Here is a 20842-nt window from a genome sequence, read left to right as displayed (position 1 = left end):
ACGTGACTTGGGGCAGCCATGTTGAGTCTCCACTTGTTTAAGTCACACAGTGAGACCCTCTGAAGGTTTGAGCTCTGCTCAGTGTGGGGGTTGAGGGAGGTGGTATTCTGCAGGGCATACTGCTCTGATAAAAGTCAGAAGCCTTTCCAGGTTCAAGGTGGGAGGGAACTGGTCACAGCTTGGTTTGAGGATCATTAGGTTGGTCCTTTGATGACTCTGGCATTTAGATCCAGAGGATGAAAGGCCTTCCCAGTGGATCCCAGCACCCCTTCAAATGGTAGGCTCATGGAGAAGTGGGCTGACTGGATTCTGGCCAGCTCTTCCAAGATTTTCCCCTCCAACTACTCCATTTCTTCATGATATTTAAAATTCCTTGAATGAAGAACAAATCCAAGTTGCAAGCACTCCTAGGAAAGGGAGTCTAGTGACTTGGATCTACAACAGCTCCTTTTCTGAGAGAAGGAAATGTATTTAAACAAACAAAACTAAAGTGACGTTCCGGTACCCCCAAAGGAGTGACGTTGGGGATGTGAAAAGCATTCCTGCCCCAGAACCCAGGGATGAGGTAGGGAAATGCCATTAATTATACTTGGGACCCAAAGAACTCTGAGGCCAAGCTATGGAAGTCTCAGATGAGGGCTAGACAGATGGACAAAGATGGATGAAGATGGAACAGGAAGTCAGTGCTGGGGTACAAGGAAGGGTGGGCTTGGGAAGTCTTCTAGGGGAGGAAAGTATGTCAGAGGAAGAGAAGGACAAGACAAATGGGGGGCTGTTTAAAGATGAATTGACGGGGAGGGTGGGTGGTGACTGGGCCTGGGGAGGGGGTGATGGGGTGAAGGGTGAAGGGGGGGAGTAGTGGCTTTGTAGAGGGCAGTCTTACAAGGTGATGACCAGAACTCTAGGTTCTGAAAGCAGGAAAGCAGGCTATATTTCACATCCTTCCCTGAATAGAGAGATTGGATTTGGTCAAGAATAAGTCCCTAGGAAGCAATTGTGAGCACCCTGCCCGTCCATCTTATTGATGAATATGGAGTGGGAGCACAGTTGGGAGTGTGGGCATCTGACAAGGTCTTTATGACTCTAGAATCACTTATTACACCTTCTTCCTTCTCCTCTGCCTCAGCTAATGGGCTACAGGTACCCACCGCACAAAGGGCAACAAGGCAGTCGTTGTGGGTAATGCAGAAGCTGGGCGCTAGCCTCCTGATGTTCTGCGGAAACTGGACTTTGAATTTGGTTTTCAACTATTGCCTTGCCCCCGGCAGGACTGAGCCTTTCCCCCCCGCCCCCAAACTCTGCGTCCCTTCAAATCCTTCATAGCCTTCAATCCTGAGAGCTGGAAGTCTGTTCTTCTCCCTACCATCTACCCCTCCTGTGCAATGCGGCCCCCTTTTTTGTGGCCCAGAAAGATAGCTTCTGGATTCATCTTTCCCTGCCATCCATCTTCTCTGCTGGGACCCTCATATTGGATGCTAGCACTATCATCCCATCAGTCTCACTGGGGTCTGACTCTGGGAGTCAGTCTGGATTCCTTCGCCCCCCCCTCCCCATGCACCTCTCTGAGTCAACACGTATCCAGGGAGCATGTTTGAGAAGTCAAGCCCTGTTCATGGTGCTGAAGAACAGTGTGTACAGCACAAACTCCTGCCCCCAACTCCCACCCCGGGCTTGCCATCAGTGACCTCTGGTGTGGATTCTACCTCCTGAACATCTGTAGTCCCCTCTTCCACTCTGACCATCCTCAGCCCTCCGCTGTCATCTGGAATTCTCTGTTCGGTAGCCAGAGAGATACTAAAAAACCCAGATCTACCTTTGTTAGTGCTTCGCAAAAACCTCAAATGAAGACTTTTTTAAAATGTGGCATGAGGGCCACCTGGGTGGCTCAGTCCGTTAAGCATCTGCCAGGATCCTGTCTCAGGGTCCTGGGATCAAGCTCTGAGTTGGGCTCCTTGCTCAGTGGGAAACCTGCTTCTCCCTCTGTCCCTTGCCCTCTCCATGCTCTCTCTCTCTCTCTCTCTCTCCGTCTCTCTCTCTCATGCACGTGCACATGCTCTCTCTCAAATAAATAAAATCTTTTAAAAGTGTGGAGTGAAAAAAATCAAGTTGCAAGTTATATTATAATAGTTGAACAGCTTTTTTAAAAAGCACTGAAGCAATATGTTATTCATGGATATATGTATGTGGTGAAATATGAAAACATAGTCTGGACGAACAACCCCAAATTCATATGCTGGTGCATCTGGGAGGAAGGAGAATGGTACTGGGGTGGGGAGGGAGCTCCAGTTTTATCTGTAACGACCTGTTTATTTTTAAAACTTTAGAGCAAAGTTGACAAAAGGTTAATAATAGTATAATAAAACCTTCAGTCTGGACAGTGGGCACAAGACTGTGACATTATTCTATTTTCTGTATTATAGAAAAACTTGTCAAAATACCTCAGGAGTCCCTCACTGTCCCCACCCCCCCATAGCCTGACAAATTGGCTGGTCACCAGCTTGGACCAACCTCTTCTCTTTACCCAGAGGACCTGGGGTTTCCCAAAGAGACCACAGGTGCTCTCGCCTCTAGGTCTTTGCCCAGGCTCTTCTCCCGAATGCCCTTTCCTCTCTGCTGCTTTGCCCCTGTCCTTCCAGACTCACTCAGCGGGGTGGTCAGGCGGGCTGGTGTAGGGAGCCAGTTAGGACTGGGTAGGTGGAAACGTTCTGGAGAGCACAATTCTTTCTTCTCTTGGTTTGTCTGCAGCTGCAGCCAGAGAGACAGATCACTTGTTTCTTTTTATTTAAAATCTGGTTTGTTTCAAAACTGTTATCAGTAAGGGGGATGTGGAAAGAGTAAGACCCTCCGCAGAGCCCTCCTGCCCTCCAGGCTTCCCAAACAGCCTGGCCCCAAGGCAGAAGATTCTCAGCAGAATTAGGAAAACTGATAACCTCCTTCCCTGGTCTGGCTCTATGGGGATTACCGTCTGGCCCTCCCTGCAGCTGCTGGAAGAGCTGCGTTAGCTCAGGCCAGTGCCATCCTGTGCCTAGAGGGAGGAAACACAGCCTGGGCCTGCTGTGCCCACAGCTCCTGCTGGGATGCTGGCCAGGCACACAAACTCTGAGCCTGAACATGCTTCCCCGACCATGCTGCCCTTGATGTCTCTGCATCCTTTGAGGTAGGGGTGGTTTTGCCTCTCCTGCCTCCTCCTTGCTTCCCCTTTCACAGAATAGGGTGGACAGCTCTCCCATGCACCCCTCCACCCGCATATGGCAACCATCCCTGCCCAGCAGAGCATACCTCACTCTGAATGATCTCTGCCTGCTGTGTTTCTATCTTCTGCACCAGACCGTGATCACCGAGGCTGGGGATAGAGTCTGGCTGTTTTGCACTTGTATCTCGAGTGCCTGCGGCTCTGCTAGCCTCACAAATGCTCCGCACTCTCTCTGAATGAGTGGATTGTCTCCCCTACTGGACTGTGAGCACCTTGTTGACAAGGACCAGGTCCTGATCACCTCTGGGTCCTGAGGGCTTCCTACAGTGCTTGGCACATACCTGGTGCTCAATAAATACTTGTCAATTTGTGTGACCAGACCTCTGTTTCTCCCCTTATAATCTGATAACCTCCCCTTATAATCTGGGTGAAGGCAGAGAATCTTTGCTTCTCTCTCTCTTCTCCCCCAACTGTGTCAGGGCTGGTAGATGAAGCTGTGGAGCCCTTTCTCCCTCCAATGACCATATATCGGAACCTTCTAATGGTACAACAGAAGGTAATGGCTGAGTCCCTGGGTCCAGACATCTCTCCCATAGCCAATCCCAAGTACAGGAGGACCGCTTTGGGGGGAAAGGGTGCTTCAGGGCCCTTCCCCACTCACTTCAGTCCCAACATTATCAAAGATCCCATTGTCTACTCTAAATTCTTCTGGATCCCACACAAGCCTTGTTTCATCTTGACCTATTTTCAGAGAAGATGTGTTTTAGCCAATTGTACCTGTTCCTCAACCCCAAATAAAATACAGGATCTGTCCTACTTTGGGACCAGTGTTTCCCCTTCTGGAACTTTCTTTTCATCATTCTACTTCCAAATCAGTTCTCCTCCAGGAAGTCTTCCTTGATTGAGCTAAGCATGTTTTAATTTTCACCCCCTTCACCCATTATTCTATTTCTGAACAACATTTGTAGTTTATACTTGTTCCTATACTGTTCAAATGTGAGTTCTGTGTTCCTAACCAGACTGTATAAGTATGCACTAATTTATTTTATTTAAGTAAACTCTACCTCTAACATGGGGCTTGAACTTACCACCCTCAGATCGAGAGTCAGCTGCTCTAAACACCCCAAGCATGTACTATTTTAAAAGCAGGATGGAGGGACACCTGTGTGGCTCAGTCAGTTAAGTGACTGACTCTTGATTTCCATTAGGGTCATGATCTCAGAGCTGTGAGATCCAGCTCAGGCTAAGCATGGAACCTACTTAAGATTCTCTCTCCCCACCTCTCTCTACCCCTCTCCCCTTCACCTCTCTCTCCCACTCCAAAAAAAAAAAACAAAAAAAAACAAAAAAAAACCGTAGGGAATAAAAGTAGGTAAACAAAAAAAAAAATAAAAGCAGGATTGATAGGTGATTATCACAAATTGACAAGAAGAACAAAATACAGCACCAAAAAGAGAGCAAAGGAGGATTTTCCTTTCCTTTTGTTGCTTTAATGTAGAATTTTCATCTTGGTTCTTGCAAGCTCCTTAGCACAATGAGGAAAGAATTTGACTTCTGCAAAACACTTTACGACACACGGAGTACGTGTAAGTACACAGGAATGAAGACCGTGACTTTTATTTGTATTATTTTTTCTATTCCTCCACTTCATGGGGTTGGCCCCAAGTCCTTGGCTTAAACCCTGAGTGTTAATTGGTCAACCTAGCTTTGGACTGTGGTCGACTGAGATCCCCAGATTCTTTCAAGCTAAAGATTTCATGCCCTGCCATGCGGATGTAGGTGGGGGAAGGACCTTTAAGTGTGACCCATGAGAAGAGAACAGCTTCTCTCAGGCAGCCGGTTCCAGGCTGTGTGTGTAGGGAGGTGGGGGAAGTGGGGAAAGGGAGAGTGGAGACAGACATACATACTGAGCTGGCAGTTGGGGCAAGTTTGGGGAGTGGAGAGAGGGGAAGAGAGGAGTCTGGGCCAAGGCCAGAGGTGGCTCCCAGGGGAGTCCTCAGAGCGGGCCGCCGGACGTCGCTCCATCCTTCCCGCCTGACGGATGGGTCTGCTGCTCAAGCACAAGCTGTCAGGCCAGGCCTCTGCCAAGGCAGAACAGTGGCGCTTCTGTGCGCGCTGCTCCGCGCCTGGAGAGTGCAGTCGCCGCGAAGGCCGCGGGAGTGATGGAGAAAGCAGACGGCCCGGAGCTGGAGCCGCGAGGGGCGGGGACCCGCAGCCGCTGGGTGACGGGAAGCAAGGGCCACAGGATGCCAGCAGAGGGGGCGGGTGAAGAGCCCTGCGGAGCCGGGGGTGAGTAGTGGGGGGAATCAGCTCTGGGCGGGGTGGGGCGAGGGTTGGGGGACTGCTGGCTGGAAGAAAACGCCGAAGGAAGGACGCCCCACGAGGGCTGGGGTGAGGAGCTCAGTCCTCCGGTCTGACGCCCCTCCTCCTCGGTCACCAGAGCCTTTTGCCCGCAGTCTCACGACGCTTGTTTCCCGGTCTGGCGCTCAGAAACCTTCCAAGCTCTTCCCTCCCCTTGGCCTTCGCCCCCTCGGCGGGCACGTTCCGCAGCCGCACCGGCCCTCCGCGCTCGACGTCCGCAGGCTGCCGGCGACATCCCCGCGCCTCGCGCCCGGGGCCGGGCTCCGGCGGGCTCTGCCATCCGCCCCTGGCCCGGCTCCGACCCCGCCCGGCAGCCGCCTCCCCATCAGCGTTAATTAAAACTTGCGAGATGGAGAGGCTGGCGCGGGCGGCTCCGTTTTATTTGCAGCATCTTTCATGCTGCTGACGATCGTAAAGGGCTTTAATATTGAAATATGGGCCATTTTCCCAGCTCCAGCCCTCGCCGCGCGCTCCCCACACCCCCACACCCAGCCACCCCGCGCTTGATGAAAGAGCCCCTGCAAATCCATTAAGAAGAGATAATTGAAAACTCCGGGGTAATATTTAAGGCCGCGCGCCGACGCGGGGCGGAGGGCCCGGTTGCGCCCGCCAGGCCCGGCAGTGCGGGGCGCGCCTGTCCCCCGCGCCCTTCACGGGCCTCCTTGCTCCCAGCTCTCTGAAGGACCTGCTCTCGCTCCCTCGGCTCTGCGGAAGACTTCCAGTTCCCGAAAGGGTGACAAGTCACATGGGCGAAAGATGGCTCTGGAGCCAACGTGCGCGCCGCAGAACCAGCACCTGGCCCCACCGGTCCAGCTCAAACTGGAAACATCAGCTCGGGCGCTGCTTGGTGCCTCTGGGCGTTGCGTTCCCCTCCGCTTGCAATGTCCTCCAGCGCTTGTCCATGAGGGGAACTGCAGTCCCTCCATCCAAACCATCCAGAGTACCGGTGCACCTGGGGACGAGGACACAGGCTTTACTCCATATGTTCTCAATTCTCCACCAAAAAAAAAAAAAAAAATAGGAAGCAGCCCAAATATCCCTTTTATGCCTCTCTTTCCCATAAAGATGAACTACCTGTTGTCCTTCCTGCGCATTACTGTCCCTTAGCACATTGCGCTGTCATTACGGTTTCAAGTCTGTCCCTCTACAAGGCTATGACATCTTGAGAACAGAGATCAGGTTTAATTTCCCTCCATAACCCCTGCTCCTGGCTCGGTGCCAGGAACATAACATATGCTCAGTAAATGTCATTGAATTGGATGCTGCCTGGGTCCCTAGAGGTCTCCAGGGTTTCCATGCAAGCAAATGGGGGGAGGGTAGGATGGAATAGGGGCAGGAACTAATGAGGCTGGGTTGGGGGTCATGTTTGTTTCCCACAGTAACCGGCTCCAGGATGTTCCCAGAATGGAGCAAGGGGGTGGGAGAATGGCTGAGCCCCCATTCTGTGTTGTGGTGTAAGCATCCTTAGGTTCTCCAGGGGTGGGGGTGGGTGGTTCTTTATTCCTTTTGGCTTACTCCCTCAGTCAGGTCAGCCTCAAAGTTCTTGCTGTGAGTGTGAGTGTGTTTGTGTGGGTGTGTATGTACACACCCACACAGATGCCCATAATTTGTTTTTGGGGGGAGGAGGGGAGAAGAGGGAAGCAGAACAGGTTATCTGAAGACCTACCTGTGCAAAAAGCATGAGTGGTTCAGGCATTTCCATAGATAACTAGCTGGCCCCCCACCTCTCTGCAGGGCTCTTCCTGATCGCCCCTCTTGCCCCAGACTTCCCAAACACAGCACCTAACACCCTGCCAGGAGTGGAACTCACAAGAAGGCACCCTTGAGGGAGGGGCTAGTCTGGTTCAACTTCCACCCCCACCTCTTGTTGGTCCCCTGGCCACAGCTGCAGGGACCCACTCTGTGGGGCCAGGATGAGGCCCATCCTCTCCCAACTCTCCAACTCAAGGACTTCTTGGATCATAGAACAGGAGAGCTGGAAGAGGCCAACAGAACATCAGGTCTAGCCCCCTCCTACTACCAATGGGGCAACTGAGGTCCAGAAAAGGTTTGTATATGTGGCCGTTGGTGACAGAGCCAAGGTGAGCATCCCAGACAGTTAGTGGCAGAGTTAGAATTAGACTCCAAGTCTCTTGTCCTACTTAAATACACACATTAGTATATGAAGCACCTTTCACAAACATTATCTAGGGTGGGTTTACAATTCCCATATACAGATGAGAAAAACGAGGCTCAGGAAGATTAGTGATTTGTCCAAAGTCCCACACTGGTAAACAACAGATCCAGGATTTGAACCCCAGCTTGATTGGCTCCAATTCCAGTGCTCACTGTGCATTTCCCTGCCCTCAACACACACACACACACACACACACACACACACACACACAGTCAGGTTGGGCCACCTTCCCGGACATTCACTTTTCATCCCTGGGACATCTGCAGTCAGAAGTCTTTTCTCTCTTCAACCTACCTCTTCCTACCCAGGACAGTGCTCTTTGCCCCAGAAGAAGGCAGTGGGGGTGTCCCTGCTACAGTTCTGGGCACGGGCTGTCATGATCTGAAGCCACGTAGAGCCTGTTCTCCTGCACACAGCCCTGCTCTTGTCCACGGCCACTGAGGCCTCAGCCATAAATCCCCAGGTCTCAGCTCATAACCATTAGCAAGCGATTGGGCTCATCAGGACGCATTTATGAGACTCAGGTCAGATAAATGGATTGCCGGAGGTCAGGAGCAAGGGATCTCCTCGCCTTGCCTTGCTTCTGAGGTGTCCCCACCACCCAGAGGCCGGCAGATTTCATTTGACTTACAGCTGCAGGTAGAAGTAGGGGTGTTGTCGAGGTGGGGTGAGGCTGTATTTCCCAGGTGTGGCAAAGGGCCAGGAGATGTCAAGCCTCAGAGAGCTCACAGTCATCGGGGCTGGAGACACACACACACACACACACACACACACACACAGGCACACACATAAGCCCATGCACACTCTCACATCCCAGCTCAGATTCACATCTAAACTGCTCAGCCACCACCACCACGACTTCCCAGCACACTCACTTCAATGATGTCCTCACACGGCTCCACCTTTGAGGCTTATCTAGATCAATGCTATTCAAACATCACTGTGCAAACAAGTGACTAGGCATTTCATTAAAATGTCGATTCTGACTCAGTAGTTCTGGAGTGGAACCTGGCATTGTTTTTCTAATCAGCTCCCAGGTGAAGCCCATGCTGCATCTCCAAGGATTTTATTTTTTTCTTTTAAGATTTTATTTATTTATTTGAGACAGAGAACAAGAGTGAGAGAGAGCACAAGCAGGGGGAGTGGGAGAGGGAGAAGCAGACTCCTTCCTGAGCACGGAGCCTGACATGGGGTTTGATCCCAGAACCCGGGATCAGGACCTGAGCCAAAGGCAGATGCTTAACCCAGTGAGCCACCCAGGCATCCTGCTGCATCTCCAAGGATGTTAAACAGTGTTCCTATGTATTGAAGAGTTGGGAGTTTCAGAACTTGGAAGAGATGGGGGTGTGTGGTTTGGAACACCCCTCTCCTCTGGGAGATTCTACTATGCACACCCAGCCAACTGAGCCAGTTCTGGAATGCTGTTCCCCCTTTCTTCTCACAGCTCTCTCTTGCCCTTCAAATCTGAGCCAAATGTCACTTCCTCAGAGAAACAACCAACCACCCAGTCTGTGATTTCCTTAGCCCTCTTCAGAGCAAGTACCACAATTTGCACCTACCTATTTGCCCACCTGTTTTGGTCTGTCTCACCCCTTTGAAATATAGGGTCCCTGGGTTCAGGGATTATGGGCAGGCTCTGTTCATTCATGAATTCTCAGCCTCCAGTGACTAGCATATAGTCTGTACTCAGTAAATATTGCTGAATGAATGAATGAATGAATGAGGCACTTTCGTGTTGAGAAGTGATGGGGGAAAGAACATCTGAATAAGGATGGGAGGCCAAAGGCAATTAGAGAAAACTTCTTGGAGGAAGGAAAATGGGAGGAAAAGAACATTGCGTGAAGAACTTTGGAGACATGACCAAAGGAAAGGAGGGAGACAAGTGCTTTTGGGCAACAGATTGGCACTCCGGTCCCATCTGACATAGCAGGGGAGGGGAAAGGGCCTGGAGAGAGAGCTGATGGGGCCAGGGCCGGTGCTGCAGGGTCTTAGAAACCACGGCGGGCAGCAGGAAGGCATATTGTCCTCCTCGAACCTCATGGGCAAGGTCCTTCCCTTATTTCTCCTTTCCCATGCCTGCCAGATTCTCACCGAGCCCCTCTTCCATGCAGGGCACTGTGCCGGGTACTGCATTTACAAGGATGAACACAATGGCTCTGGGTCCTGCCCTCATGGAGTGCTCAGTCTATCAGGAGCGACTGACATTCAACAGATTGAATTGTTTGAGCTGGGCTAAGCCAAAGGAAAGGTGCCTGATGAGGGGTGTGAGGGATAGTGGAGAAGTTTCCCTATGACATGACAGTCACCCCAAGTCCTGAGCAGGGAGGCTCCGCTTACATCCTGGGCTTTCCTGCATTCCTGGGCACTGCCCCTTTAAGAGGCGCGCCTCTTCCCTGAGCAAAGGAGGTTCCGGGCAGGCAGCCGAGCCTGCCAAGGTTGTGGGCTATAAATCAATGCTGGCACTCCCTTGGCAGTGGGCGCTCCTCTGAGTTGCCCAGATGGCGGGCAGGCCTGTGGCTCCAGGGGCAGCCAGGCTCACGAGAGGGGGGAGGCGGGCAAAGTGGGGACACAGCTGGGCCCTGGGCCCCGATGGCAGCTGTCCACCTCTGTCTAAGGGCCTTGGGCCAGAAAAAATGCCAAGGTCCTTCTGTGCCCGTCACAGAGACCTTCTGGCTCCTGAGTCACAGGCTGGCACTGGCCTTTGGGGTCACAGCCCTGACACTTCCCAGTGATCCAAGCCTCACAGACATCCTCTGAGACCAAAGGCCATGGGGTTTTCCTTCTGGATGACCTCTTGGAGTCATAGTCTGTTCTAGCAGCCAACCTGAAAGTTCTGCCAGTGGTTTGACCCTCTTCCCTCTTGCCAAGGCATAGCCAAGGCCTACTCGTTAACTCTCTGAAGGACCACAGCTTCCCATTTGGTGGGGGCTTTGGGACTGTGCTGACAGGTCCCCTCTGCCCTCACTTTAAGCCTCCCAGAAAGACAGGGGAAGATTTCTCAAGGTCGGCTGCAGAGGGTGGAACTCCACCCTCTTGGGGGTTGGCATCCCTCAGCCACCCTCACAGGTGCTGTAACAGAGGGAACATATGTCGCTCCCACCCCAGAGGACAGTAACAACATCTCAGCCGCCACAGCCCCACAGAGTTGGGCCCAGCAGGCCTTGACAGAACTGGAAAGGCAGCCTCTCTCCTGGGCCTGGGCCTGGGCCTGGGCCTGGGCCTGGGCCTTGGCCTGGGTTGTGTGTGGAAGGGTGGAAGCAAAGCCTGGAGACCCTTCCCACAAAGGAATAGACAGGCTTGACTGCTCTCCCTTCTTCCCCCACTCCCAAACAACCAACATGTATCTAGCAGAGTGGAAAATTCCTGGGATGTAAGACGTGCTAGAGATTTCCAGGGGTGTTCTTGTCCTCAGAGTCTCCTGTGAAAAGTCAGAGCTTGCAAGAGCTTAGAAATCTTCTCCCACATGCTCATTGTACCAATGAGGAAACAGACCCAGAGGAGGAGATCCAGGTCTTTGGGCATTCAGGCTATGTCTATTATACGACGCTTGCTTCCTGAACAGAGACTCCCTGAGCCACCACTTAGCAGGATATATTATGCTCTCGCTGTAATGGAGCAGATTGAGGTTAGACAACAAGTAGGACTTTCTCAGAAAACTAGATTATGGAAGAGGCTAAGACAAAGTAAAGGAATTGAGCTCTCCGAAAGAGTAAGGTGGGAGCAGGGAGGGATGGAATTTTGCACAAAGGAAATCTAGAGAATGTCAGAGAAGGGGGCTGGCATGGAGCCTGGACAGGGCCGCTGAGATGTGGGGCTTCTGGGGTTTTTCTTTGAAGACCTCTGGCCCTCACCTGTTCCAGGCTTCTGGGAATCTATGGTAGTTTAAATTCGGTCCTTACCTTGGCTGATTCTCTTGGCTTATTTCTTGCTCTCCCGGGATGGCTTATCTGGCTGCCAGAGTCATTTGCCGTCTCTAATTTGTGTTTAAATTAAAGTTCCCACAAACAGGGGCTTAATGTGCTGTTACCAAGAGCTCCCAGGCCCCCCGCAGCTCTAGGAGGTTGAGGGGGCTGGGGGAAAGAGGCCATTTTGCACACATGGAGGCTGTGCTGACTGGGCATAGGGACCTAGAGTGGGTCATCCCACTGGATAGCTCTGGTGCTTGCTGTTATCCGCAAAATGGGGGTGCCTCGGGGCAGGGCGAGGCAAATCTTACTCACAAAGAGTTTGGTGACCAGTAGGTGGGTCAAGGGGCTCCCTGGTGGTTGTTCATCTTTTTTGGGGACCTTGGAAAGAAGGCGGGGGGATGGTAAACAATAAAAAGAGGGCAGAGGGGAGAGAAGAAGGTGGAGGTACAGGCTTCACCTTTTAGCACTTACACGGAGTATTCACTATGTGCCAGTGCTGTTCTCAGGGACCACACAGCCGCAGACTCACTTAACTGTCTCCACACCCTGATGATATAGGGGTTGCTGTTATCATCAGCCCCGTTTTAATAGATGGGGAAACTGAGATATAGAGCAGTCAAGTCCCATGTCACACCGCTGGTAAAAGGTCGATCCGGGATTCACATCTGTGGGATCTGGCTACAGAGTCCCAGGGCTGTGCTGCCACCAAGGCAAGATTTGTCTGTCACCCTCCAACCCCTTGATCGCACAGTGGGGCTTCTCTTTGATTGCCAGAGTGATGGAGACAGAAGGAAGCTCCCGCATGCTCCCTCTTCCCTCTCTGAGCCCCAGACTTCTCATCAGGAAGGTATGTGCAGGGATTCGGGGCTCAGGAGCCCAGAGGGGACAGGGGGGCAGAGCAAACAGCGGAGGTGGGCCCTCGGCACCAGCCCTTTTCCTTCCAGTTGGCCTGACAATGGCCTTCCTGCAGAATCGTCCCACACTGCCTCTTGCTTCTGCTTTCCCGGGACCCACAGGCAGTGATCCTGCAATGAAAACACTTAGCAGAGCACTGTCCCTCACTCAGTGCTCCAAATCCTGTCTCTTCCTCTGCGGAGCCCCTGCAGAAGAAGGGTAATAAAGCTAACCTCGATCTCTAAACTGCCTGTGCCCTGTCCTCTGCGGGAAACAAATGACGCACTCAGAAGGGCTTCACTGAACAGAGTTTAATGACATGAGAGTCTTCAAGGTATAGATAGGATTGAGGGAACCAGTAAGGACTGATGAGAGGCACCAGGAAGTCCCAAGGGACAGGAAACAGAAGTGGTACCCCCAAAGCCTGACAAAGCCCCGGGATGGGGGGGCGGTGGGCAGCAAAGCCATCATCCCAGAGGAACCACAACCCCAGCCAGTACTGTGGGCAGGCAAGAAGGTAGGCAGCAGGGGATGGGAAAGAAATAGGCTGGCTCCTCTCTCCTTCCCTGCCAGGACCCCTGCGGGCCGAACCCAGCCCAAAATAAGAGGTCGGGAGCCCAGAAGAGGCTGTCAGCACAGGCAGCTGCGTGGGGCCTGGAGCAGCTTAGCCAACACCAGAGGCAAACAAAATCACCCACCCTGTTCACCTGGGATCCCCTGATGACATCGACTTTATGGCCAGCTCTGTTCCCACCTATGGCCAAAGAGTAACTGACGGAAGGAAATTCAAGACTCCTTGTGTGACAGAAATGGTCCAGCTCAGGAGAAAGGTGACAATGGAGGCAGAAAGAAGGTAGATGGACAGTGGGCTGCCTGGGCCAGGTGGGAAGTGCCCCTGAGCGCAGGGAGAGACAAGGAGGGCAGCCGGGGGTTGGGGGATGCAGGGGGGTTGGTGATGTCAAGGGGCGAGGAGAAATGACTCTACGGTTTCAGGATTCAGTATGAATCACTGTCATCTTGTTCCTGCCCTCCCTTCTAGACAGTGAGCCCCTGTAGGGTAGGGATTTAGTCTTCTCCATCCTCCATACCTAGCTCAATCCCTCTTAGGTGCACAGTGGGAATGTGTTGAAGAAATAAGTAGATAATAAGTAAATGAGCAAACAAGCCAATTCACCCCTCACTTGCACACACTGGGCCCTCGTCGGGGAACACTGGTAAGCGAGTAACACACAACACTCCGGCAAGTTTTCTTTCCAGCACCCAGCACCTCGGATTTTCAGTGCCGCCGTTCAGTCACGCCACTCAAGCCCCCAGACAACTCTGCTTCGACAGCACCTGTCCAAACGCACAGTGACTTCACTTGGCTGCTCCTGATGAGGGAATAGGGAAACAGCGAGTTACTTCATTTCACACAACAGCCTTCCTGTGAGCTCTTTCTCCAGAGAAATCCTGATCCGTGGCAAACCGTCTGTGGGATTCCCGGCTGGAGCCTTTGGCAGGAGATGGGAGGCGAGAATGACAGTGCCAAGGAGACGGCTGAAGGATCGTCACCTTGGGAGCCACGACTGTGGCTTGCTTTTTTCCAATGGGCCATAAAGACTGAGGGAGGCAGGGGGGAAGGGGAGGGGATTCACCAGAAAAAACAAACTAGAGTTCCCAAGTGTAGTCACCATGCCAAGCCCACCTGGGGCGGTGATTACACACAGACTGCTTCGTAATCCCTGCTCTGCCTCTCGCTGGCTGTGCAACCTTGGGCAAGACACTCCACCACTAGGCCTCAGTTTCCCCATCTTCAGAGAGATGTGGGGAATACTGACACCTACTTCGGATGGTGGTAGAGAAGAGTAGATGAGTTAGCAGCTGTGAAATACTTCACGAAGAGCCTGGTCCATAGTAAGCCTTGCATGAATGGCATTACCCATAATTGAGCCGGACGCTTGGGTTCTAGCCCCCACAAACTCCCTTTTCCTGGAACAAGGCCAGCCATGGATACCTCTCAGGTTTGTTGTGACAAGGGAACTAATGCATGGGGAAATTATAAGGTGTGAAAGTTTGTTATTTGTCATCAAGACCACGTTAGCGGCCTGATTTAACAGGAGACAGGGAGGGACACGAAAGCGCTGTCACTCATCAGCTTCTGATTATCTGCTTTGTTGAGGTCCCCTTCTTGTCAGCGTCATCAGCTCTTTGGCTGGTTCAAGTCTTTGGTTGACAACATCCAGGCCTCTCGTGGGTCCCTCGCACATAGCCAGGGCTGGGTGGAAAAGGCTGGTCCTTCCCTTCCCACCCACACAGCAGGTACAGCCCACGGACACAAGCAATCAGAGAGGGGCTGACACCTCCATCTTGGCCTGCTTTCCTCTGAGCAGGAGGGGACAGGCCGAGCAGGGACAGGACAGGGGAGGGTGGCCAGTTCCTCTGTGCCAGGGCCTCAAAAAGAGAGGTATTTGTCTTGGTCATGCAGAGCTGGAATGAAAACAAATACACATCCCAGAGTCCAGTACAAATGTTGCACCACTTACAGTTGCCTGTGCAATTCCAAATAGTTGCTTAACCTCTTCCAGTCTCAGTCTTTCTCATCCTCAAAATGGGGATAATTTTACCTAATGAAAAGGGTGAAAATCAGTGATATCTATAAACCCCTTGGCATATGGCAGGTCCAATAACTGGTAGCTCTTTAAGCTAACATTTTGCATTATCCGTGCACGGCCACCTCCGAAGGATGGAGGAAAGGTGGTGGGCAGCACAGAGTGATCTATGACGCCGACGTTTACGGTTTCTTTCCAGAGAACATCCTGAGGACGAAGTGTACACTTGTTCATTCATTCAACAAGTGTTGCAGAATTTGTCCAAGTTGATTTTGCTCACTTGTCTTTGTTGGACCGTCACCACTGGAACTGCAGGGTCCGCAAGGAGTTCTCTGGGTGCCTAATGGATACTTGCCAGAAGAGTGAAATAGATGGAGCAAGACTGAAATGGGTCAGGCAAAGAGGTAGATGTGAGAGGCCTGACTTCCCGCCTTAGTCATGCCTCCGAAACTTTCTCCTGACCAGGAGCCTCCACACACTTTCCTTCAGCTGTAAGATACTGGAGGATCACTGGAGACCAGGCTCAAGGAAACTTTTCCCCTGCGGGAAGACATACATTCACCTGCTTGCGTGTCTTTGAAAGACCTGGAGAAGGGGCTGGGGCCCCCAGGCCGAGGAGTACAGCAAGTGTCTAAAATAATAATGATAAAAAAGGAATTGATAGGAAGGCCTGGGTGACTCTGTCAGCTAAGTGTCCAACTCTTGGTTTCGCCTCAGGTCATGATCTCAGGGTCGTGGGATCGAGTTCTTTATTGGGCTCCACACTCAACTTGGAATCTGGAGATTCTTTCCCTTTGCGTCTTCTTCCCCCTCTTTCCTGCCCCCCGATTGTGCACTCCTCCCCATCTCTCTAATAGAAAAAATCTTTAAAAAAACAAAAAAAGGCATTGCTAGAGAATGGAAGGAGTAGCCCCCTCTGAGTAACCTAATGAGGGGAGGAAAATTCCAGCTTAGTAGCATGTAATTAACACAAAACAAGACATGACCTGCTTTCATGGGTATCGGGTACTCCCACCTGTGAGACGCAGTCATTCTTGCCCACAGACCTCATTCTGAGTGATCCAGGCTGTCTAGAGACATAAGAGTAAAGGGGGAATCATAATATCCAAAAAAGGTGGAAACAACCCACTATTACTATCCAGCAACTGGTGGGTGGACAAACCAGATGTAGCCTAGCCGCACAATGGAATATTAGTCAGCCACAAAAACAAATGAGACTCTGAAGTGTCCATCCGCTCTGCACCAGGGATGGCCCCTTGCAGACTGAGTGAAATCAGCCACACATCGTGATTCCCTTCACATCAAAGTCCAGAACGGGAAAATTGATAGCAACAGAAAGCAGATTAGAGGTTGTTTAGGGCTTCGAAGGAGGAATGGGAGACATGTGGATGATAACTAAAGGTTATGAGATTTCTTTTTGTGGTAATGAAAATGTTCTCGAACTGTGTTGATAGTTGCACACAACTGTGAACACACTAAAACCACCAAATGACTCACTTTAATGGCGAACTGCGTGGTATGTGAATTCTCTCTCAAGAAACTTTAGAGAGAGAGCACGAGAAGGGGGAAGGGCTTTTGAGAGAGAGCAGGAGGGCTGTGGTCAGAAACAAAGGCCAAGCCCTGTTGGCCCTGGCTGCCTACCCCCCCAAGCCAGAGCCTGCAAGTCACATAGGCAGTGTTAGGGTAACCCCAAGCCATGACTTGGGAAGATAAATTGGCCCCAGAAGGTACGGGGCTGGGTCTCTTCTCCCCTGACAGCTCCCTCTCTGTGTTTTTTCTGGCACAAGAAACATTCTGTCTTCTTGTATAAATAGGGAAAATTTATGAGACTTTTCCCCCTTCTCCTCCCTGGTGGGCTCCTCAGAAGGGGCCTAGGGGGGAGGAGGGAGATATAAATGTGGAAAGACTTGAAGGAGTCAGGGATCTTGGCTCGGGCCCTGCTCTCCTCTCCCTCTGCATGTTTGACCATCTGGGTGAGGAGGCAGTGGGAGAAAAGGTACAGGCCCAGGGAGGCGGCTCTCAGAGGCAGATATCCAACGGGAGGGGCACGGAGGACATTAGGGAAACATAGCTTAGGTATCCTGAAGCATTATCAGATGAGAGAGAGGGCCCCTGCCTGGTTTCTGTTCCTGCTGCGTGTTGAGGCAGCTGATACAGTGGGAAGAGAATTCATCTTGGATTCGGAAAATTACAGAAGAACTAAGTAGGCAAACTTAAGGAAGTCATTTCCTCTCTCTGAGCCTCATCTCTAATAAAAGGGGGGAAGGATTACACTTATCAGGGGGGTTAAAGCTGGTGTTAGTGATGGGGCCCTCTTTTCAAATACAATCTAAAGCAACAACCCACCTCTAACATGGGTGTCCAGCGAGTTTCTTAGGTCGAAGGGAGGGTGGGGATGAGAGATGCCCAGGGCCCTGTGAGGACTGTGATGGGGTTTGGCCAAGCACAAGAGGATCTCCAAGGTCTCCTCCTTCTCCTTCTGCAGGAGCAGACTTGGCCCATACTAGAGAGCTCAGGCTCTGCACACTCCGGGGTTGGGACCACAGTTTGACTGCTTACTGTGTGTCCACAGGCACATCGCATAGTCCCTTCGGGCCTCAGTTTCCTCATTATTTTTTAGTTTCCTCTTTTGTAAATTAGAATAATAGTGATCCCTATCTCAGAGGGCTGTCATGCTGATCATATGAACCAACATGCCTAATATCTGACAATCATTAATGTTGCTATTAGAACCAGTCTATGGTCCGATGTGATCCTGTGGGGGGCGGGGACAAGGGGGGATCTGGAAGTGGCAAAGCTGGTGTAGGAAAGTACATTAGGAAGGATGAAGGCAACACTATCAGAACAAAGGCCCCCAAACACAGTCGCACACAGAAACCAAGTTTATTTCTCATGTAACACTCTAGATGGAGCAGTTCCTGACCGTGGACTGCTCTGCTCCACCTTGTCAATCAGAAACGTGGCTTCCTTCCGTATCGTTGCTCAGCTCTCTCCCAGGGATTCCTCCTCTGCTGGCTGTGTGGTCAAAGACAGGCAGCTCAGGCACCTGTCTCAGGTGAACGTGGTCCAGCTCATGGAGTGGGGAGCTTACCCAATGTCTTCAGGCTCTCAAGACGTTACTTGGCTCTCATTCCCCTGTGGCCACATCTGGAAGCCAGGGCACCCGGGAAATGGGGTGTCCAGATGGGAGGCTCTCATTCAACTAGGAGAGAAGGGATTTTATCGAACCACTGACAGTCCTAAGCCAGGGCTCAGACCCACACCTGCGCCACCCTTTCCCTCTTCCCTCTCAAAGGAGGGGAAATAGAGACCAAGGTCCAGAAAGCAATGGGATCCCCATGAGGTCTGTGTGATCCCCAGTGGCTATCCCTCCATGAGCAGTAGTCATAGGACAGTGACTTGGAGCCCTTGCTCTGGAGAGGATACCCTCCTGTCCATCTTCTTCACAAAGATGTGAGATGAGCTTCTTCTCCCACTGCCTACCCACTCCTTTCACATGGTCTTGGTCCACTCTCCACTGCCTGTTCCCCGTCACTACGTGTGACTGCAAATGTGGGGGTGCAGTAGGAATGGAAGGCAAGACCTGGGCCAGGAGGCCATGCTGTACAGGCAGCTCAGGCACATCCAGCTACTAAAGGCGTGACCTGAAATGGGGAAGCTCTCTGAGCCGCAACTGACTCTTTTAGAAATAGGAATAAGAAGCTTACTTGTCAAGGTTGTTGAGAGCATCACACAGGATACACCTGTCTATAATGTCTGTACCCGGCACAGAGGAGGCCTTCAAGACATGGTGATTTTACTTGGCTCCAGCACAGCAGAACTGGTCCCGTAGCCAGGCCTCACCCACCATTTGCATGGCATCTCCTCCCTCCCCTGCCTGACCAGTGTACCACTCCCTGCCTCTTCTTTACCTCCCAGCCTCACCCCCTTCCCACCTGAACCTTGGTGTATGCTTTCCACCTCCAGCAAGTCTTGCCTGATGAAAACTTTCCCACTCAGCCCCTTCCCAACCCCGGCCCTCACTCCCCACCACCCTCTGCTGACTGCTCCACCGTCCTGGCTTCCACCTTTCCACCACTTTCCATGTGTCCTGCCTCTACCTCCAGGTCACTCCCCCACCACCACCAAACTTCAGGAAGTGTGCAGCAATGTTAGGGGGTTCAGACTGCTCATCGGGCAGATCAGAGTTCAGATTCCAACTTTGCCAATTTCTGACTATGACTTCAGCAAAGTCACGCCTCTTTGGGTCCCTCTGGAAGGGTTTGGGTATGTGGGGGCTGGTACATAGCTCTCGGGGATTTAGGAAATGTCAGTCTCCTCTGCTATCCATCACATCCCCCATCCCACACTCCAGGGACTGACTCTCTGCCAAAGGGAGGTATTAGACCAAGAAAGTAATTCCCCCACCAAGCCCCTCTCAGGGTTTAGGGCGGGGGAGGGTAGAAGGGACTTCCCCTTGAAATCTGTGGGCACTGAACAGAACCGCCAACCCAAGAGCCACAGCAGAGGCCAAGAAAGAACTCAGGCATCCCAGCCCCCACGGTCTTACTACTCTCACCACATATACAAGCCCCCCCCAGGACCCCCACTCTCCTACCCTCACCACAGACACCCCAGTTGTTAGACACATTCAGGGATGGGGGTGAGTAGGTTGATCTGATCAGGGTCTTAGAGAATCCATGGAGCTCTTAACCTCTAAGAGGTTCCATGCCTCTATCTCCAACCTTCCCGGATCAGAAAAGCAACATCAATAACAAATGCTTTACTGTGCTTCCCGCTCCACTGACATCGTTCTAGACACTTCACACACACGCACTCAGTCTGTACAACAGCCTACGGGCTGGGACCATTAATTCCGTTTTGCAGATGAGGAAACTGTCCTCTGGAGAGGTGAAGTAACTTGCCTAAGGTTACACAGCTAGCCTAAGGCAGGGCTGAGATTCAAAACCAGACAGTGGGACTCCAGAAACCATGTTCTTAACCGCTCTGCTGGAATAAGGGAATTCACTTGTAGTTTCTATGTGCCAAGTACTGTGGAAAACATAGCACCTGTATTTCATTTACTCCAAAACAATGCCCTGAGATGGCTACTGTAAATATTATTCTCGTTTTACATATCAAGAAAGTTAAGATTCGAAAAAAGTTTTAGGCAACTCACCTAAAGTCCCACAGCTAGATAGCTTCAGAACCCCTACCTGTTTTGCCTCACATCTCCCACCCTTGCCCCCAGCTCCTCCTTCTCTAGATGGGTTTTAGCACCTTCCTTCACAAATCTGCTTTACCCCCACAACCCACAACCACTCCCATTCACTTCTGTCCCTTTCCCTCCCCACCTCCCCCTGCTATGGCCCCACAGTCCCTGCCTCTCCCCCACTAAGACTGACAAACATTTCCGTCCCTCTCCCTCAGCTCTCCTCAGTTCCTCAGCCCTCTCCCACAGTTCCCACTGAATCAGATAAATTTCACCAGGAAAAAAAAAAAAAAAAAGACCATCGGACATTCCCCAATCAGGCCCCCACTGCGCCTGGATGTGGAGCCCCCAGAGGAGGCACCTCAGTGGCTCTGTTGGAGAGTCAGAAATAAAACCCTCATTCTCCTCCCCCGCCCCCACTTCCCATCACTCATCTGGGAATCCAGGGCGAAGAAGGGAGCTAAAGTGCAGAGCGTTCATTTAATATTAACAAATTGAAATGAATTCTTTTAATGCCAATTAACTTGGAGC

This window comes from Lontra canadensis, unplaced genomic scaffold (genome assembly GCF_010015895.1).
Source record: "Lontra canadensis isolate GAN:19392208 unplaced genomic scaffold, GSC_riverotter_1.0 scaffold59, whole genome shotgun sequence".
Lineage (NCBI taxonomy): Eukaryota > Metazoa > Chordata > Mammalia > Carnivora > Mustelidae > Lontra > Lontra canadensis.
The sequence above is the reverse complement of the archived record's forward strand: the minus strand, read 5'-3'. Positions refer to the sequence as shown.